This window comes from Coregonus clupeaformis, chromosome 33, assembly GCF_020615455.1.
Source record: "Coregonus clupeaformis isolate EN_2021a chromosome 33, ASM2061545v1, whole genome shotgun sequence".
In the NCBI taxonomy this organism is placed as follows: Eukaryota; Metazoa; Chordata; class Actinopteri; order Salmoniformes; family Salmonidae; genus Coregonus; species Coregonus clupeaformis.
Genome location: NC_059224.1, coordinates 21,639,966 through 21,645,460, shown reverse-complemented (window position 1 = coordinate 21,645,460; position 5,495 = coordinate 21,639,966). Strand labels below are relative to the sequence as shown.

Genomic DNA, 5,495 nt, shown 5'->3' with positions numbered 1-5,495 from the left:
ATGGATGCCGGACCTTGCATTTATGGTGGATGTTACAGAGCACCTGAATAACTTGAACAAACAGCTGCAAGGGCGCAACAAAGTTGTCACGCAGTATTATGACAGCATACGTTCTTTCAAGTTGAAGCTGTCATTGTGGGAGACGCAACTTGCGGTGGTGATGCAGCTCACTTCCCCTGTCTGAAAAATGTGTGCGCGACCCAACATGTGGCAGACATGAAGCGGTTCAAAGATAAAATAACTGGACTGTTACGGGAGTTTGAGCAACGCTTTCAGATTTATGTTTATATGTTTTTATGTTGATGTGCTATTGTTTTTAATTGATTTTATTTTATTTGTATATTTAACCTATTCTTGACTATGTGGTTCTTGCACTTGTTTGGGGAACAGGATTTCATTATTTTTATCTACATTTCTGCCTGAGAAATGACACCCTGATATAGTTCTGTGATCTGTGAAACAGTTCTGTTAATCACTGAGGCATTGTGTGTTTGTGTGTTCTTTTTCTTTAACATTTTCAAATAAACTTGACGTGTTTTATGATTAATAGTGATGTTGTGCTTGTACTATTTTGGACACACTGTCCTCAGGCTCCAGCTTTATGTTGTATGTTGATCGTATTAAAACAAAGAAAACAATCTGAAGTTGTTGTTTTTAAGTTATATATACCATGATTTTTCCGGTCCGGCCCACTTGGGAATAGATTTTCCTCCATGTGGCCCCTGAGCTAAAATGAGTTTGACACCCCTGGTCTAGACGCAATCAGGCTATAGAAAGCGCATACAGTGGGCGACGTCATCAGCGCTCCACCCACAAGTCTCCAGAAAACCTGTGTTTTGGGACCGAGAGACACCTTTTATTTTTATTTTATTTTACCTTTATTTAACTAGGCAAGTCAGTTAAGAACACATTCTTATTTACAATGACGGCCTACACCGGCCAAACCCGGACGACGCTGGGCCAATTGTGCGCCGCCCTATGGGACTCCCAATCACGGCCGGTTGTGATACAGCCTGGAATCGAACCAGGGGGTCTGTAGTGTTTGCTGGCCTCATTAATGCTAGCCAGCTAGTTAATATTTAGAAAAACGCTTTTTTGTTTGGCTAGAGTTATGCTAACCCGTTTGCAATCCCATTAGCGTTGCTTGCTAGCTAGCTACAGAAGTTAGCTACAGTAGTTAGCTACTGCCATCAGTTGTTGTTGTGTTATTATCATATTTTGCCTATTACACCATTTGTAGAAAGCTTACTGACGTTTGAATATAGCGCGGGAAAAGGTCATCCGGACACGGTAGACCCATTTAAATGTAGATGTAGATGCATGACACGTTCAGAATTCCATGACCAGAACTCTTTGATCAGAATACTAAAGCTGCATGAACTGTCAAGTCTAGACACAAGTTTGGAATATTTATTTCTCGCACATAAGGACAAGCTGACCAATATAATGCTGTTCTTTACTCATCTTGATGGCTGAGGAAAAGTCATTTAGACAGTTCTTCTAACATCTTCAATATGCGACTAGGAAATCGATAAGGACGCGCGGTTGCATCCCAGATGACAGTTTTCACTTGTAGCCTGCTTCGGAGCTGTGATGCCTGTGAGACATACATTTACATTTACATTTTAGTCATTTAGCAGACGCTCTTATCCAGAGCGACTTACTTAGCTAGCTAGAACGTTTGTATTTCAGATAGCCATGTGTCAGACACATTCGGCACTTTTGAGACTTTCAGAACTGCCCCGGTGAGGACTATAGTAGTAGTTAAGTTGCTGAACATTATTTCGATGGTATGGCCTACTTGTTCACAATGTTTAGAATGATTGCAAAAACAATATTAATACATATACAGTACAAGTCAAAAGTTTGGACACACCTATTATTCCAGGGTTTTTCTTTATTTTTACTATTTTCTACATTGTAGAATAATAGTGAAGACATCAAAACTATGAAATAACACATATGGAATCATGTAGTAACCAAAAAAGTGTTAAACAAATCAAAATATATTTTATATTTGAGATTCTTCAAATAACCACCCTTTGCCTTGATGACAGCTTTGCACACTCTTGGCATTCTCTCAACCAGCTTCATGAGGTAGTCACCTGGAATGCAATTAACAGGTGTGCCTTGTTAAATGTTTAATTTGTGGAATTTCTTTCCTTCTTAATGTGTTTGAGCCAATCAGTTGTGTTGTGACAAGGTAGGGTTGGTATACAGAAGATAGCCTTATTTGGTAAAATACCAAGTCCATATTATGGCAAGAACAGCTCAAATAAGCAAAGAGAAACGACAGTCTATCATTACTTTAAGACATGAAGGTCAGTCAATCCGGAAAATGTCAAGTACTTTAAAAGTTTCTTCAAGTGCAGTTGCAAAAACCATCAAGCGCTATGATGAAACTGGCTCTCATGAGGACCGCCACAGGAAAGGAAGACCCAGAGTTACCTCTGCTGCAGAGTATAAGTTAATTAGAGTTACCAGCCTCAGAAATTGCAGGCCAAATAAATGCTTTGTAACAGACACATCTCAACATCAACTGTTCAGAGGAGACTGCGTGAATCAGGCCTTCATGGTCGAATTACTGAAAAGAAACCACTACTAAAGGACACCAATAATAAGAAGAGACTTGCTTGGGCCAAGAAACACGAGCAATGGACATTAGACCGGTGGAAATCTGTCCTTTGGTCTGATGAGTCCAAATTAGAGATTTTTGGTTCCAACCGCCGTGTCTTTGAGACGCAGAGTAGGTGAACGGATGATCTCCGCATGTGTGGTCCCCACCGTGAAGCATGGAGGAGAAGGTGTGATGGTGTGGGGGTGCTTTGCTGGTGACACTGTCAGTGATTTATTTAGAATTCAAGGCACACTTAACCAGCATGGCTACCACAGCATTCTGCAGTGATACGCCATCCCATCTGGTTTGGGCTTAGTGGGACTATCATTTGTTTTTCAACAGGACAATGACCCAACACACCTCCAGGCTGTGTAAGGGCTATTTGACCAAGAAGGAGAGTGATGGAGTGCTGCATCAGATGACCTGGCCTCCTCAATCACCCGACCTCAACCCAATTGAGATGGTTTGGGATGAGTTTGACCGCAGAGTGAAGGAAAAGTAGCCAACAAGTGCTCAGCATATGTGGGAACTCCTTCAAGACTGTTGGAAAAGCATTCTAGGTGAAGCTGGTTGAGAGAATGCCAAGAGTGTGCAAAGGTGTCATCAAGGGAAAGGCTGGTTACTTTGAAGAATCTCAAATATAAAATATATTTTGATTTGTTTAACACTTTTTTGGTTACTACATTACATTTACATTTACGCCATTTAGCAGACGCTCTCATCCAGAGCGATTTACACATTATCCATATGTGTTATTTCATAGTTTTGATGTCTTCACTATTATTCTACAATGTAGAAAATATTAAAAAATAAAGAAAAACCCTTGAATGAGTAGGTGTGTCCAAACTTTTGACTGGTACTGTATCTAATCTAGGCGCGCGGTATGCACAAGCTAGCTAATGTTAGCCAGAGATATGTATATAATGACGAGATGGTCATGTCTCCGCCCTAAAAATGGGAGTCATCCCATCCCAGTTATACACATCTTTGGGGTAGGCAAATATTTTTATACTAAACCAAGATAGACCACAGCCTGTCGTTTCCAATGGGAACAAATTAGTCATAGTGCGCAAAACAAGCAAGGAGGTGGGCAGAGCCAAGCACGAGCTAGCGAGACCCTATTGGCCCGGTCTAGCACGCGTCTGTATATTTCCGTTAGAGAACACCTACTCTGTAACGTGCGCGGGTGCAATAACTCAATTCGCCTTTGCGCTCCCTCTTAACAACGCGATTTAAAAAAAAAACTTTGGCAAAGGGTAAATATAGTTTAGGAACAGAAAACTGTATTGAGATGAAATGTTTCATTGATGAGAACATTTGCAGAATGTCGACAAATCCATCTCCTTCCATCTTTTCCCACTGCTGGCCACTGGGCTTCCTCTCACTACCATATGTTTAGCATTCGCTTGGCGTTACCTCTCACTACCATATTTGGTAGTGAGCGGTAACGCCAAGCGAATGCTTCACATTTATACATCCGGTGAAATATCTCTCATTGTTCTATCTGTTGTTAGGGGTGTATTGGTAAATTCAATCCTGAGTGCGTTTTGGGCGTTCGTAAATTCAGACTATTGTCAGATTGGACGCTCTGGCCTAGGAGTAGGGTTGATCCGAGCGTTCTGACCTCACAATGGCAGTCAAGCACCCAAGCGAATTGGCTCACGTTGGCTGGCTAGCTAGCTACTTCCAGGCACAAATGAGAGAACACCTCACTCTGATCATTTTACGCGCCCTAGCAGAGCTGGTTAGGCTGTTTTCATGTTATCCAGAACGTTGGTGACTATAACGCCCCTCTAGCTCTGCATATTAAGCCCATATAACTGGCCTTATTTTGTACCGATTTTGGCGAGAGTGAAACATCTTGCTTCGCCTCTTCCTCTCTGCGTTAGTTTGCTAGCTACAAGTACAAGAAGATGGCTAGCTACAGTAGGTAGGCTGCATGTGTATGCTAGCTAGCTATGAGCTAAGAGTGAAAGTGGAAAGAAAAACCTAATTAAGCTGCAAATATAATTATGTTTAGACTTATCTTCAAATGTGAATCCTGCCTTTGCTTAAGTTAGAATAGTAGCTAGCTACTAGCTTAGCTAGCTGGCTAACGATAGCAGATCAGTTATCGAGGGTTCCTTTATAGCTCATTGTCTCCGCTTCATGCAGCTACCGCTGTGATGGATTGCTCAGTAAGCTGTACAAACAACACATAGAAAAGCCTGTACATTAACGTCAGGCGGTCACTTTCCATCAACTTTATTTATCAGTACGTCATTGGTAGGAGGTGTATACCAGGATGGCCGAGTGGTTAAGGCGTTGGACTTAAGATCCAATGGACATATGTCCGCGTGGGTTCGAACCCCACTCCTGGTAGAAAGTTTTGCTCAAGGAAATCACTTCCATCGAAAATATGCGGCATTGTTATTAAATTGAAGAAGGGTTTGTAGTACTGTAAACGGTTTGTACAGTAGTGTTTAGCTTGTCACATGCTGCAGTCAGTCTGTAGCAATAAACAAACCGTAATCTGGCTACACTTTCAGTGTGTTATATTGTAACAATGTAGTATGAAAAATGTATGCACTCACTAACTGTAAGTCGCTCTGGATAAGAGCGTCTGCTAAATGACTAAAATGTAAATGTAAAATGTAACAACGTAATCCGGCAACTTTTTCAGTATGTTACATTGTAACATTATATCTGATAGTTGGGCAGCTGTTATTGTAACACCTTTATGTCACATAAGAAGCAGTTGAATATATTATCTGACTATAAATGTCTTGTTTATGTCAAATGATAAAGCGTAGCCAAGGCTACCTCCTACTGGTCAATGAAATATATTGCCTTGATTCTCTACGATGTAATAACCTAATGTTGCTGTAATAACAACGGT

The 5,495-nt window shown here is 41.0% G+C and overlaps 1 non-coding gene across 1 annotated transcript; it reads left to right on the top strand.

Moving 5' to 3' along the window:
• Positions 1-4,895: 4,895 nt before the first annotated feature.
• Positions 4,896-4,978, top strand: trnal-uaa. Its single transcript has one exon. It is a non-coding gene; the product is annotated as a tRNA-Leu (tRNA).
• Positions 4,979-5,495: the final 517 nt, after the last annotated feature.